Source organism: Amborella trichopoda, chromosome 4, assembly GCF_054954075.1.
Source record: "Amborella trichopoda isolate Santa Cruz 75 chromosome 4, AtrichopodaSantaCruz75HAP2 v2.0, whole genome shotgun sequence".
NCBI lineage: Eukaryota > Viridiplantae > Streptophyta > Magnoliopsida > Amborellales > Amborellaceae > Amborella > Amborella trichopoda.
In genome coordinates this window covers 16,526,818-16,541,815 of record NC_142339.1, presented here as the reverse complement: position 1 = coordinate 16,541,815, position 14,998 = coordinate 16,526,818, and positions in this window count along the sequence as shown.

Below are 14,998 nucleotides of genomic sequence, written 5' to 3'. Positions count from 1 at the left end.
ACCTAGGTGATCGCCGTCTCCTTTGAGATCCTTGAGGGGGTGTCTGGACCACCCTATCAAGCTAGTGAGTAACCCTAGCTTGGTAGACTACCTCACATTTCAAGGATTTGAGCCTATTCCACCCATGATAGACTTTTTAGGGCCGAGAGGTAAAGGCTCTGAAGGGTACAATGTATACTCAGGAGGGGCCAATAGTGTGGCTTCCTTTGGATCTGGAGCGACAGCTTGGATGCATTCTGAAGAATCGCTCAAACGATGTGTCCTTACTGAACTTTCTCCATGACTATAGCTTCAACCCAGAGCATTCGTTGAGTTTGTGGCCCCATACTTGATGATATGGGCATCAAAGTTTTTCTGTGCCCTGGGCAAGACACCTTGGCTGCCTGATGGGCATGGGAATGACAAGGCCTTGTTGGAGCATTGCCTTGAAGAGGGCCTGCAGAGGGTCTAGTTCAACACTTCCTTAGGCTTACGTGAGGAGGTCTTCTTTCTCATGCGAAAGAGGGACTCGAGGGTGTCCTTTTGGGTTGCCTTGAACTTCCTGGTTCTGCTGCGTCTTCTCTGCCAAGAGCTTGTAGAAGCCAGTGCATTCGCTGACATCATGGCCTCGTATGTGGTGATACGTGCACCTGAGGTTCTTGGTTCTTGGAGGCAGGAACTTGGGCTGCCTTGCTGGCTTGGGAGTGACGAGCCCTTCTTCAAGCATTATGGAGAAAAATGCACGAAGAATAGCGGGTGGCCCGTCGTCCTATAAGATCGCGACTATGTGAGAAACCTCAGTTGTCCAGAATGCTTTCTTCAACTCTTTGAGCTTTATCTGACCATTGTTGATAACGACTTCGATCGTGTCGTTGAGCTTATAGCAGTCGTAAGTGGGGTGGCATACCCTGCTATGATAGGTGCAATACTTCTCGTTTGCCTCTTGCCCAGTTGACTCCACAGTGTTGGCCTTCGACAACTGTATCATGTTCTGTTCTAACAACAGTCGAAGTAGTGTAGGCGTCCACTCTGTATCGAAGGGGTAAACCCATTTCTAGTGCTGGCCTTGTAGTCGTTTCGTCGAGAACTTTTAGGAGGCGGGACAATTGTAAGACTGCTACTTGCCCCCGACTAGAGATGCATGTGCCCTGGAAAGGTCTAGGGTTTGAGGAACCATGCCTTTGGTGTCAGCCACAGTGACGGTCGTGCTGATTACTGCCTTTTGGCTGCCTTGACTGTTGGAGCGAGAGTTTGAGCTGGCAGGTTGCTTATGACGGTTGCCATGATGCTTGAATAATCCCTCAATATGAACTGCCTTCGAGATGAGCTCTGACATGGAGGGTGGATTGGATGCCTCGACATGTAGAAGCATGTTCTGTATGCAGGATTGGACCGCTTCCTTCTCAGTCATGGGAGTGGCATGGAAGGTTGCCAACTCTCTCCAGCGGGTGATGAACTTGTCAACCGGCTCACCAGGGTCTTGCGTCAGGGTGAGGAGTTTGATGGTCTCCACATTCCTTTGCACCTCGTAGAAGCGTTGGTAGAACAACTACTCCATCTCTTGCCATATGTGTTTCGAGTTGGGAGGCAGTCAAGCATATCACTGGAAGGCTAACCCTTCTAGACTTTCGAGGAACTAGCGGAGGAGGAGTCCTCTGCCAGTTGTTGTCTCCCGACATGCCTCATGGAAATGAGCAGTATGCTAGTGCGTAGATGTAGTACCGTTGAACAAAGGGAGCTTCCCCTTTTGATAGTTCGGAGGGAAGGTACTTGGTCTATGTACGAAGGGTACGACTTTGATAAAGCAACGTCTCTTGCATGCTTGGGACCTTGTTCTTGAGGCTATGGGCCACCATAGCATCTATGTCAGTTTGGGAGACCCTGGCAAGAGGTAGAACCGTCTTGGGAGGCTGATGGAGGAGTTTGCCTGGGAACTGGGTCCTCTCCAGTCAGGGAATCGATCAAAGAAGGAGACCTGGAGGCCTCTAGGCGTTTCATCTTTCCAAGGATGGCTTGCATCATTTTCTCCAACTTGTTGATTCGCTCCTCCTGAGCATCATCCGGGTCATTGATCACCATGACACTGCATGTCTCTTCTAGAGGGTCAGAGCCTGGCGGGACAGTGGATTGCCGAGGCCAGCGAGTGGTGCATGGCAAGTCAGTATGGAGGGGTTGGGCCTACCCCAACTGGACTCGAGCCTTGTATGCCGATCTCGTGAGGACCGGTTCTTGTCGGTCTTGGGACTATGGTTTCTAAGTAGTGACGATCTAGCAATACTCTTGGACTCGGTCACGCTCTGGAGTTTGGAGAGGGAAAAATGGGTTACGAGGCAGGAGGTCATCAAAGGTGGTAGCCTCGATTGCCTTAGATGCTTCTTTGGTCAGGATCTGAGGACCACTCTCCTAACTAACCCTGAGACGGATGTGGACTTCACTCCAGAACCAAGCCTGAGACCTGAACTGCCCCGCCTTCTTCGAACATGCAAGGGCCGTGTCTATGAGCTGGAGAAGGGAGTGGGGTCAAGGACGAAAGGTAGCCTGGGTTTCTACCTTGGAGGCTATTGCCCTGAGTTCCTTTGTGGAGCCCATGTGCACGACTGACCTGAGGCTGGCTCAAGATGGTACTCTTAGGGAAGACCTTTGAATACCAGGGCTCGAGGTGTTTGCCTAGCATCTGGAGAGTGACAAAGGAACGAGTTGGCTCACGACTCTGTTTGAGTTGAGGTCGGAAAGGAACCTGCTAAGATGGTGTGTGTGCACCTTTAGAGTTAGCCATCCGAGTGACTTGGGGGTTGACCCGGGCCGATCAATGGGTTCGACCTGAGGAGGTCGAGACCCACGAGCTTATCTCTGTGAGGGATGAGGCAGAAGCCATCTCTCACAGGGTGAAACTGTTGGTGTTGGGAGGGAGGACAGAGTGGTGGACCCTCATATGCTCGAGGTGGCGTAGAGCTAACGTTGCGTCTAGCTGTAGAAAGCAAATGCATGGCGCATGTAGGGTTAGTCCCGAGAAGGCCTAGCCTTGGATGTGAGCTGAAGGAAACGTGAGGGTTGCCCCAATGTGCGACTCGAGTGGATGGACCACGAGCCCTTGGATGTGTGCGAGGGGTGAAGATCTTAGAACATCTGCCTCTATGTGCTGACCCTCCAAGTGTGGAGGTTCGGGGTGGTGAAGTAGCATAAGGGGTTGCCTTTCAGCGAACCTTAGGAGCAACGACAACTCTCTTTCCTTTCACGAGAGTGATGGGGGCAGCCTTCTGGCATGCCTTAGCAATATGACCAGCAAGAGACTTGCCAGTAGGGTGTGTGCTATGTGTGGTGGCAGATGTGCCACCAATGTAAGAGGCCTTGGCGGAGGGTCCACCAGGGCGAGGCAATAGGGAGGCGAGGACTTTTAAGTCCCCTCTCGCACTGATCCAGGTAAGAACCTGGGAGCCAGACCGTGAGTCCTGACTCAAGAGGAGAGTAGGGAAGGAAGCTTAAGCAGTTCGCTTTCCTGGGACGGTCACGAGTGCAGGGATAAGGACGTCCCCAACTCGGATGAATGGGTTGAACAACCCAAGTGCCATAAAAATTAATGCAAAAAGTAAAAGAGGATATAGGTCAAATAAGAGTGAGCCGACTAAGGAGTAGTAAGTCCCCAGTGGAGTTCCTCGATCTCGTCCTCTGGATCTGAATGATCTGGCGACACGTATCTCGGGTTTCTAGTGAACCCTGGATTTGAGATCGCCCTCTCATAACCTTGCTCCAGAGCAAGGGCAGGTATACCAACTGATGAGAGAGGAATTGAAGGTGGGGCTGGCTCGCATGGGCGCCCTCTTAGATCACAAAGAAAGCCCCCTAGCTGCTTTAGCTGGTTCAGAATCGCCTCCCTTGACCTGCATTCGTCTTGTTTTCTGCACAACACTTCTATGGTTAAGTTGTAAGACAAGTGAGTCAAAGAGACCCACCCTTGTCTTAGGGCAATGTACGTTCATGCGAGAGGATGATGAAGCGTAAGGTTTAAATAAAGATAGAAAAGAGAAGAAAACTTGATGAAGAGACAAGACTAGCATGACAGTCGGGAAGTTATCGATTCGGAGTGGTAGCGAGACGGGCATGGTTCTCAAGACTAGCATGGCGGCATTACTACTCGAAACCAAGACCGATATGGCGATACTAGGCTAAGTCTACCCTTAGTCAAGTGAAAAGAGAAAAGAGAGTAAAAAGAAGACACGAGAGGCGTCGCCACTCACGATCGTGTTGGGCGGCGCTCAACGCTACCGCTCGTGGCTAGAGAGTGAGAAATGAACTACAGATGGCGTTAGGTATAGTCATTGATAACATAAGAAGACAACACGCCCCCGCGCGGGTGGCGATAGTCTTTGATTAAGCTCACGGCGATGGTCATTCGTGAAGCATGCGACAATAATCCTCACGAGACACACGGCGATAGGCATGAGACACAGGAAGGACGACGATGAATGTCGAATACATGAAGGATGCTTCATGAATGGTGATAGGCATTGCTGAGGCCTCTAGCAAGCAATGAAGGGTATCGCCGTGTACTATAGATGCGCAACAGGGAAAGACCCCTACGGGCCGCAACGGGTTTCACCGTTTGGATCCTTCACTGAGACCTCAAAGCTATGTCTGTGGATAGTGATGGGCAGCACCATCTACAGGCCTCACTGGATGAAAGAGATGAAAGAAAAAAGATAGAAGGAGACTCGCGCATGACACTGCCATCGTCATGCGTGACCTATGTGACCTCAGGGGAGGCATGCACGCCACTGCCACTGCTGTGCATGACCCATGTGAGGAACTCAGATGGAGAAGAAAGAGAAGAGAGGAAAGAATAGAGAGGGAAGAAGAAAAGGAAAATAAGAGAGAGAAGATTTACCTCAAACGTAGGGGTACCAGTCAAAAGTTTCTCTCACTTCACTCTCTCTCTCAAACATGACCCAACAATAAGAAGAAAGAGAAACTTGTATTAAGTAAAAACTCTCTCTTTTGTAAAGGTTGAGTCCTCTAGGGCATACAATGCTGGTACGTATATATAGAATTTGCTCCAAACATGGATGGCTGATCAAAAGTAACCCTAATTGCTTGAAATTAAGATTAAATTGAATTAAAAAAAATAGAAAATAAGGTGCAAAATGACGGATTTACCTATTCTTAATAATTCATGGAATTCCATAACAGTCCCTATGTTGCCTTAGAACTTGCGTGATCTTGCATGGCTGATCCGGGGTCGTTCTGATGCTCGGTTGATCGTAAGATGATCAATTTTCTTATAGGGCTCGGCATGGCGATCGATTTGATACCAACTTCGAGCCATGAATCATGTTTTTAGTACACGATCAAGTGACTTGAAATTTGAATGGATCATGAAACTTTGGATCAAGTTCCTTGACATTTTTCGGCGATTTCTTCACTAATTTACACGGAGCTTGCCATTACGATGGCAGGGCAACAAACGCAGCTCGATTCCGTGCCTAAATGAAGATTTTGCAACTTTGGAATTTTTGCAGGAACCGAGAATTCTGATTTGTAGTCGCTTCGTTGGCTTTGTGTGAAGAATTCGACCGTTCATCACGTATGGAGTTTGGGTCAGTGATAACTCGAGACCTTATGCACACAATGGAATTGGTCTTGCGAAGATTGGGCTCACGAGCGAAGTGATCTGACCGCTCATGCAAGGCACGACGTTGCTGAATTTTCTAAACTTTCTTCACAGATCAGCAACTTCTCTCTAGCTTTTCTTCACGCTCGGGTGTCGTCACAGGGCGTGCCACATATCGAATCGCTTGTCTTGACTAAACAAACATGCTCACCAAATTTGAGGGCAATCCAACTTAGGACGGGTGAGATATGAGCATCAAAATTCACTGGTCGTGACTGTCCCTTCCATGGCGTGGAGTTGCAGGGTGGCCGCATGGGAATAGCATGTGGCCCCTCGTGTTTTACTCTTTTACCTATAACATCTTCTTGGAGAGTCCGTTCAGGCTAAAATTTGACCCCTAGGAGTTTTCGACTGTGTCGGATCCAATGGTGATGGTCCCATATCGATTTGAGACATTGAAAATGTAGCTCTAGTTATAGAGGCCATTTTAGGGTGCTAGAGGCCAATTTTATTGAAACTATTTCTTAGCGTGCACTGCCTTTGACATGTTGGACTGCGGTGAAACTTGGCATGCGACCTTTATGAAGATCTTGGTTGATTTCAGGGCTATTCTGCGATTGACAGAATTTCCACTATTTGCTAGGCTTTATTGAGCGGGGGCCCCATGTTGAAGAAAAATACCTTCCAACATTTAGGTCCACTTACAACACTATATGAGACTCCCAAGTGCATCCCACATGTTTATTTTCAAAGTGTCAAGTCCAAGGGTGTCTCAAACTTAAGGTCTAGGCTGGAGAGAGGAAGCATGTGGGTGTGAGAGAGAGGGAGCAAATGCTTGGAGGGGTTGAAAATGGGGGTTTAAATAAGCAAAGAGAGGGGGCGACAACAAAAACAAACATGTGGCAAACCAGGGGCATGCAAGTGCCACATGGCATGCTAAGAGGTATGCAAGCAATCATGGATTGTCGCGCGCTCGGCAGCGTCGTGCGCTCGGCAGCGTTGCATGCTCGGCAGCGTCACATGCACGGTAGCAACTCACTCGGTGGCAATGGGTATGGCAGCAGCGCCGCGCGCTCGACAGCGTTGTGCTCTCTAGATCACCGGTGCCTATGACTCATCGGTGCACCACCAAATGTCGAAAAAGTCTACGTCCTGACATCTACTGTCACAATCTGTAGTAGAAATTGGTTCACTTCGATGAGTCATATGTCCCTCGTCTTTGGTCCATTTGAGGCAAGGTTTAAATTATTGTGTTAGTTTTTGAGTCCTCTAACTTTTCATAAAATTTTCTGGTACAAGGATTTGTCATCAGAGAGCGACGGTAGGAACACTCAAACATGTCAATATTGTTTTGCATACTTGCAGACGATGAATAAGAATAACCACTTTCCTTAATTTTCTAATGGAATATCCCGATGAATATTGGAAGTTACACATTTGAATTCAAACATCAAAACAAATAAAGATCAAACAAGGACAAAGCCTATCATTAAAGTCATATGAAGTTGCCTTTAAATTCAAACAGGGATACAAATTCTCATTTCAAACTGAATCATGAGAAATAAGTGGATATGGTCAATGATTTGGATATGCTTCATCAATATTCCTCCTCATCACTTCAGAATGTCTGTTTAAACCCACTTCTCATTGAGGAGAGAGAGAGAGAGAGGATGAAATCGATACACGTCTCTCCAACATTTTCAATTTTTGTTGAGGCATGTATCAATTTCAATCCCCATTGGGAGAAAGCCCACGACATGAGAGCTGCGTGAAGCGGATCGAGTGACTAATGAATATAATCAGCATGTATTTGACACACGTGACATCTCATGACATATTTAAATGCATCTTTTGCTATTGTTGGACAGAAGTACCCCATTCGGTGCAGTTGGTGATATAGCTTACGATCAGACTGGTGCATACCGCATACTCCTGCATGCACTTCATTCAAAGCCCTTTGTCCTTCCTCAGATGACAAACATCTTAACAACATCGCATCATATGCCTCTTATAAAGTTTGTCATTCAACTAAGTAAATCTTGTGGCCTGCCTTTTTAGGGCTAGCCTCTCATCCCTAGCTGAGGGCAATTGTCCGTGCACCAAATAATCCAAGAAAGGCTGACACCAATCTTGTTGGTTTGTTTCTACATCGGCAACAACATTGGTGGGCACAAAATCCTCTTCCAACTTCCTTATATCTCCCTGAGGGTATGGCAGAAACTCAGCCCAGAGGTTGTTCTCATCTTCAGAATTGCCTTCCTCTGTCATGGGGACAGTACGCCATTCTTGGATCAGAACATGAAGTGGGATTCCAGGTGCAATAATCATGGCGGTCCCAAGTTTGGCAAAGGCATCAGCTTGAATATTTGACCCACGGGGTGTATGCGTCAATGTGGCTTCATCTATCTTCTCAAGAAAATATCTTGCAGTGTTATAGTAAGGTTTGACTTCATCCTTTCGGACCTCATAGATTACTTTTAACTGTCGGACTACCAACTGAGAGTCACCAAAGTTATGCAAGAATCCTACATCCATCTTGAGTGCCACATCCAGGCCGATAATCAACACCTCATACTTAGCTTCATTATGAGTACATCTTTCGTTGAGAAAAAGCACAAGGTAGGAGACCCTTATCTGACGTGACGAATAAGACATCAGCTAGGACTCCCTTTTCTTGAGAGGTACCATCCAAGAAAATTTGTCATGTCGCGAACTCATCAGTATACATAACTTCTTCATCAGGCAAGTCCTCTTTATGGGGGACCCTGCTGGTAATGGGTGCGGCATGATGAATAAGACACTGGCTCTGGCTCCAGCTCCGACTCCCTTTCCATGTCGCAAAATCATCAGCATACATAACTTCTTCATCAAGTAGGTCCTTGTTTACAGGAGACCCTTCTGATAATAGGTGAGCTGTCAGGAATTCTGCAAGGACCTGTCCTTTGATAGCCTTATGTGGGATATACGTGATATCAAACTCCATCAATAGCAAAGCCTATTTCGCCAATCAATCTGATAGAACAATCCGTGTCATGAGGTATTTGAGTTGAATCTGCACATGATATCAACAGTATTTAGTGTGTCAAAAGATAGTGTCATACCTTTTTGGCAGCAAACACAAGTGCTAAACACATATTCTTAATGAGCGAGTAGTTATACTCAGCTGGCATCATGGTGAATTTTATATAATATAATGCTACCTCTCTGCCTTCATCATTATATTGGATCAAGAGTGCCCCTAGGGATTCTTCCAGAGCTGTCACATATAGGATAAGTGGCTTACCTGGTATTTATACAATAAGGACTAACATATTCAATATATAGTCCTTAATATCTTGGAAGGGCGTTTCACAAGCATTGTCCCTCTCAAAAGGGACATCCTTCTTCATCAGACGGGAGAAGGGATTGCATCTTCCAAAGAGGTTGAATATAAACATCTGTATGTAAGCTAGTCTTTCTTGCAAAGACTTCAACTCCCACAGGTTCCTTAGCGGCAGCATCTCGTGTATTACCTTGATTTTGATGGGATCTATTTCAATTCCTTGATTCCTCATAATGAAACCTAAGAACTTTCCTGATTTTACCCAAATGCACACGCTACGGGATTTGTTTCCAGTTGGTGTTTCCTACATTTTTTAAAAACAACTTCCAAATCCTAGAGATGAGTTGACTAATCCTTAGATTTGACTACTAGATCGTCCACATAGCATTATGCTACATCATGGAGGATATTTTTCTTGAATATAACTATCATGACACGCTGATAAGTGGCATCGACATTCTTACAACCAAATGGCCTCACCTTGTAACAATATATTTTCTTGGTGGATCTAAAGGCAATCAATTCTTCGTCTTCAGGGGCCATCTTGATTTGATTGTAACCTGAGTATCCATCCGTATATGAGAATGCCTAACAAGCTATTGTGGAGTCAATCATGATTTTTTATGAGGGGTAAGGGAAAATCATCCTTCGGACATGCCGCGTTGATTCTAGACTCGTATCTGCTCGTTCTTCTTTTTGATTGGCACTATATTAGCAAACCATCTGGGATATATAACCTAGGGGTGAGAGCGGGTCGGATCGGGGCCATATTTGACCAAATCCAGATCTCAATCCAGATCCAAATAATATATATCGTATCAGAGTCGGATCTGGGTCAAAATTGGATCCTAAATATTCAGATCCAGATATGCATCTAAAATTTTATATAAGATCCATATTCGGATCCGTATTTACTTTCAATTTTCAATATGATAAAATACCATTTTGCCATTCAAACAAATCTCAGTACTTTATTTGTCTTTATTCGCTCCTTTTGACGCTCCCCAACATGAGAGAGAGCACCTAGTTTTTAGAGAAAGAAACCCACTTATCCTACTACTCCTCTCCCTCTCTCTAGCTCAAAAACATTCAACACTTAACCTCTCTCATACACAACTATTCTCTCTCACATAAACACATTCTCTCTCTCTCATATACACACAAATGAACGACAAATCAACCAGAGAGAAACACAGAAATAGAAAGACTTGCTCTAACTCACAAATAAAGAAAAACACCTCTCTCTCTCTAATGCAAATTCCAATAAAAAAATCACCAAAACCCAACAAAGATTCAGCATTTTCAACATCAATATCTCACATCCATGCTCATAATCACATCTCCATTCAAATCCAGAACCATGACCGAAAATCCAATCTACAAACTCCCCCAAAACTCATTGAACAAAAAAACCAAAAATCAAAGAGAGAGAGAGCACCTAGTTTTTAGAAAGAGAAACCCCCTTATCCTACTAGCCAATAAGAGATACAAATCATCTAGCTCTTAGAGAGAGAAAACCACTTCTCTTAGAGAGAGAAAACCACATATTAGTTCTTAAACAAGACAGAACAACCAAGTAGTTTTTAGAGAGAGAAAACATCTCTTGCTCAACAATTCCTTCCACACAGACAAGCACCTTCACCTACCTACCCAATGATCAATAACCCAAAGTATAGCCATATTTCATTCAAGCACCACATCAAAAAAAGCAAGTTACAATGTGTCAAAACCTAAAACTGAGAGAACCCTAGGATCCAACGGGTAGCCAAGAACAATGATGCAGTTGAACTAATAAGAAATAAGCCTTAGTGCAATCTGCATCCAAGGCTTCTGCTGCCCTCTCTGCTTCTCCTTGCAAGGAAATCATTTCACTAATTCTATGTAATAAAGAGCAAACAAATAATCAAGATGTATCCATGAGCATTGATTAGATAGAATGCTGAAATATTCATTAAACTATGCAATAAGAAATACAATTTACCTACCCAATGATCAATCACAATCTTCATCATCATTGCAAAGTGTACAACGAGCCAAATTATAAGATAGATCCTCAACTAAATCTAAAAGGCAAAAAAAAAAAAATAGTAACAATTAACTTGCAAAAGCAATTACAATTAAGAATAACATAAAATCAATAATAATTTAAATATGGAAAGATATTCATTTTCTACCTTCAAAATCATTACGAAGCTAATCTTGTGCATACATCAAAGCTTGTATTGTCTCTATCTTCAACGAGCTACAATAATCATCAAGAATGCGCCCCATTGTGCTAAATGTCGACTCTGATGAAACTGTAGAAACATGAATAACCAAAACATCTCAAGCCATCTTGGAGAGGTTGGGAAACTTAGGTGCATTCATTTGCCTCCAATTTAGGATATTGAAGCCTATCTCAAAGCCTAGCAGACGAATCAAGCACTACCTCAGAAAACCAGAAGGAGATGGGCACCAAGGACTGCTCGTCAAAGAAACAAGACGGCTCAACTGCCAGTCCAGCAGGAATTTCTCAGGCCCCTTCCCCCACTGCCAAGCTTACTAGATTTCATCCCTAGTACGATCGTTCTTCATTCCTTATCCCATCAAGAGGACATCCCCGAGTCATCTTCTCCTTAGAGCACGTCCAATGAGGGTGACAACGTTAAAAGTACTCCCCAATGGTCTAGGCAAGGGAAAGACCTAAAAGATTCCCTGCGCACGTTCAACCCTATTGATGACATAAAAAGCAGCCCAGATCGGTTTGAAGAGGGGAACGACCTTAAAAGTCTCCCACTTTCTGAACCTTCTCCTTCTTCTTCTTCTGCTTCTCATCCTTCTTCCACAATGTCTCCTGCTGGTACAACATTGAAATGCCCAGTCTTCGAGGCTCTCGACAGAGAACTCGAAGGAATCAATATAAGCAAGATGCAATGGAAGTAGTTGAAAAAGACCCTGGCCCAGACAGCTGGATTCTTAATAGTTGCTGAAAAACTAGCATCTAAAGCTAAGGCAGAGCCACCTTCATTAAAGAAGCACAAAAAGTAGAAGCTAAAGAAACCCCAGTGGCCCCCTGAGCCTAACTTTGAGCAGCGACTGAAGGAATCGAAGGGCCAGAGCTTTTATCCTCGAGAGGTTTGTCATATGGTGCAAATCTCAAGACCATCATCTAGCACAAGGAAAATGAGCCTCAGGTCGGGGAAGACGTTACAACCTCCACCGCAGAAGTCAGACACTTTGGAGTTTCCTAATTTGCCACTTCGCCCTAATCCAAATAATAATTTGCCCATCCTCCAACTTCCTGGGCTCCTTTCTAAGCCAAATACCCCAAACAATCCACCTAATTTCCAATTCCCAGGAATACCTCTTACTTGATCTCCTCCAAAACCTCAAACCTCCATCACCCAAACCAAGCCCACTGTGTAGTCAAGTCAGCCAGCAGGCCAAAGTAAACCTCTTCCACTTAAACCCGCTCCTCAACCCAGCATACCACCAAAACCAGTGGCAGGATTAGGAGCATAAAGCCTTGACCAAGAAAAAGTAAAATATGATGTGATAGGCAATCTAAGGAAGCTTCTAGCCTTTCTCAGCATGTATGATGCCCTCATAATCTCAAGGCTTTGTTCAAGCTCTCTCTAACTCAAAGGTGTACAAGACCGAAGTGGAACCCATTAAGCTGGACCCGACGATTTTAGGAGGATGTATGTCAATCACCTTTTCAGAGGACGATCTGTAATTGGGAGAAAAGTTTCATAATCGCCCACTCTTTGTGACTGGCGAATTACATGCTTGTCCCATCAACCGAATTATGTTAGATGGAGGTTCAGCAGTCAACCATATCCCAAGGAGGATCTTTACTCAATTGGGATTAGGGTATGAAGATCTTACTCCGACCCATGTCACAGTTCAAGGGTTCAACCAATCAAGAGAGAAGTCAACTGGCACAATTCGCCTTTTCTTTAAGATCGGAGAGCTGAACAATTACGCTTAGTTTCATGTAATCGACACCGACAATTCCTACGACATTCTCCTCAGTCGGTCATGGCTCCATGATCAAGGAGTGGTTCCATCGACATTACGTAAGTGCTTCAAGTAGTGTCGAGATGGGAGACAACATACAGTCTATGTCGACAAAAAACCATTTTCTGTAGCCGAAACTCGTTATGTTAATGCTAAGTATTACTTCACAGATCTTGTTTCGCCTCAGAAGCTAAATGATGGAGATCACAAGTCTATAATGAAGACAACATCTTCACCTCATGAAGATGTTGAGGATGTGGGGAGAACATTGATAAACATGTTTAAAGAGGAAGAAAGGCAAAACAGAATTCTCCCTCTAACTCCCATTCATTCTAGCATCCCCACAATCATCCCTGAAGAAACTTCGTCTTCACTAGAAGAGGAGTCCTCGCCCTCTGCCCATAGTTCGGAGCAACCTTCGTCAGAAGATGAACCAGAGGTAATTCCTGAGATTGAGCGAGTCAGGATAAAATTGCCAGCTCCAAAGATACCTATACTCCAGACCATCAAAAAGTCCTGCATAATCCCTATTGCACTCTAGAAGCAGAAGTGGCGCGCCAACCACTGTGAAAGATTTTTCAAAATCTGGTTGATATAAGCATAGAGGACTCCTCGTCCCACAACAGGGTCAGTACAGACCAGTGGCCAGCCACAAATTCAGCACTTCTCTGGTTTCGCGGGGGGAGAATAGTTTGAGAAGGGACAGTCTTCTTCCCCTCAAGAACATGATCCTCTAGTAGAGTTAAGAAGCGAAGTTCACAGTCTCCAAAGCCAATTGGCGGTTACGGGTATTGCTTCAAAACATCTCAAGGAGTCCGTTGCTCAGACCAAGAGCTATGACGGGTTTGAAGTGAAGGCACCACTAATGGAGGCCAAAGCCCCTCCCAATTGAACTATCTTAGTGAGCAGGCTCACCAAATGATGAGGAAAATGAATTATGAGCCCTTGGCCAATCAACCGTTAAGAAGAGAAAAAGCAATGACTCCCCATTTCGAAGTTATTGAAGCTCCAGCAGCCCGCCATATGACTAAACAAGGCTCATGCCCGCCATATGACTAAACAAGGCTCATAGCCCCTTGGGACAATTATGTCGAGAGGTGCTCAAGCCCAAAAAGAGTACATGAGGTGAAACAAAGTAAAGAGCAGAATGAAATCATGTAGCAAAGTTAGTCAGAAGAGAAACAAAAGCATTTTATTCATGAGTTCAAAATTTTTACAAGTGGTGGCCAAAGAAAAGACATTTTAAAAAATGATCGATGGTCTTCTTGATCTCCGCTCTGCACGCTGCAATGAAAGCCTCAGTGTCCTGGACACATTTATTCAGTTCGGCCACCATTTGAGTCTCCTCCTCCATCGCCACAGCTTCGGACTCAATGGTACAAGTGAGTTCGGATAAATCCGCAATCAAAGCGGCCTATATGGCCCTTCTCTGAATCATCTCCTTCTCAAGTTCAGTGAATTCCTGCCTTAATATTTGAATCTCTTATCTTACTTTGACCATTCACTTGAAGCAAGCCTGTGCCTCCTTCTTGAGATCCAGCTGACGACTAGTCATAGTGGCCTTCTTCTCAGTACAAGAATCTATCTCCTCATGATGACACAAGATTGACTCCTCCAAGGAGGCTAGCCTACTGGTCTCCACCTCATGATGCAGTATTCCCGACCACAAGCTCTCCAACTAATTTGGGGTTGCATCAAAATGGGAAAGGACTTCTGATGCACTCTCAACAATTGTGGTCATCGCAGCAAATTCCCAGAGTTTGGCCAAGGCTTCGCTCAGCTCATTGAAAGCCATCTCCCTTAAACCCTGAAGGCCTGCACAAAGCATGCCTGCAATCATACTAGATACCCCGCTAAAATGTGCCTAAATGATGTTGCTGGGATCGCTACTGCTGAAGAGATTTCGGCTTCAAGGACCGAGCTTGTTGAAGTGATAGCCATCTGAGCTACCTACTCTTATGAAATGATGGCAAGCTCTAGAGCATCGTGCACCTCAGCCTCGTCTTGCTTGGATTCTTCAATACCAGCCTCGTCGCCTTCTCCCGCGCCTATTGAGGCCTCCACTTCTGTCCCAACGGGCTCCAAAGAAGCTG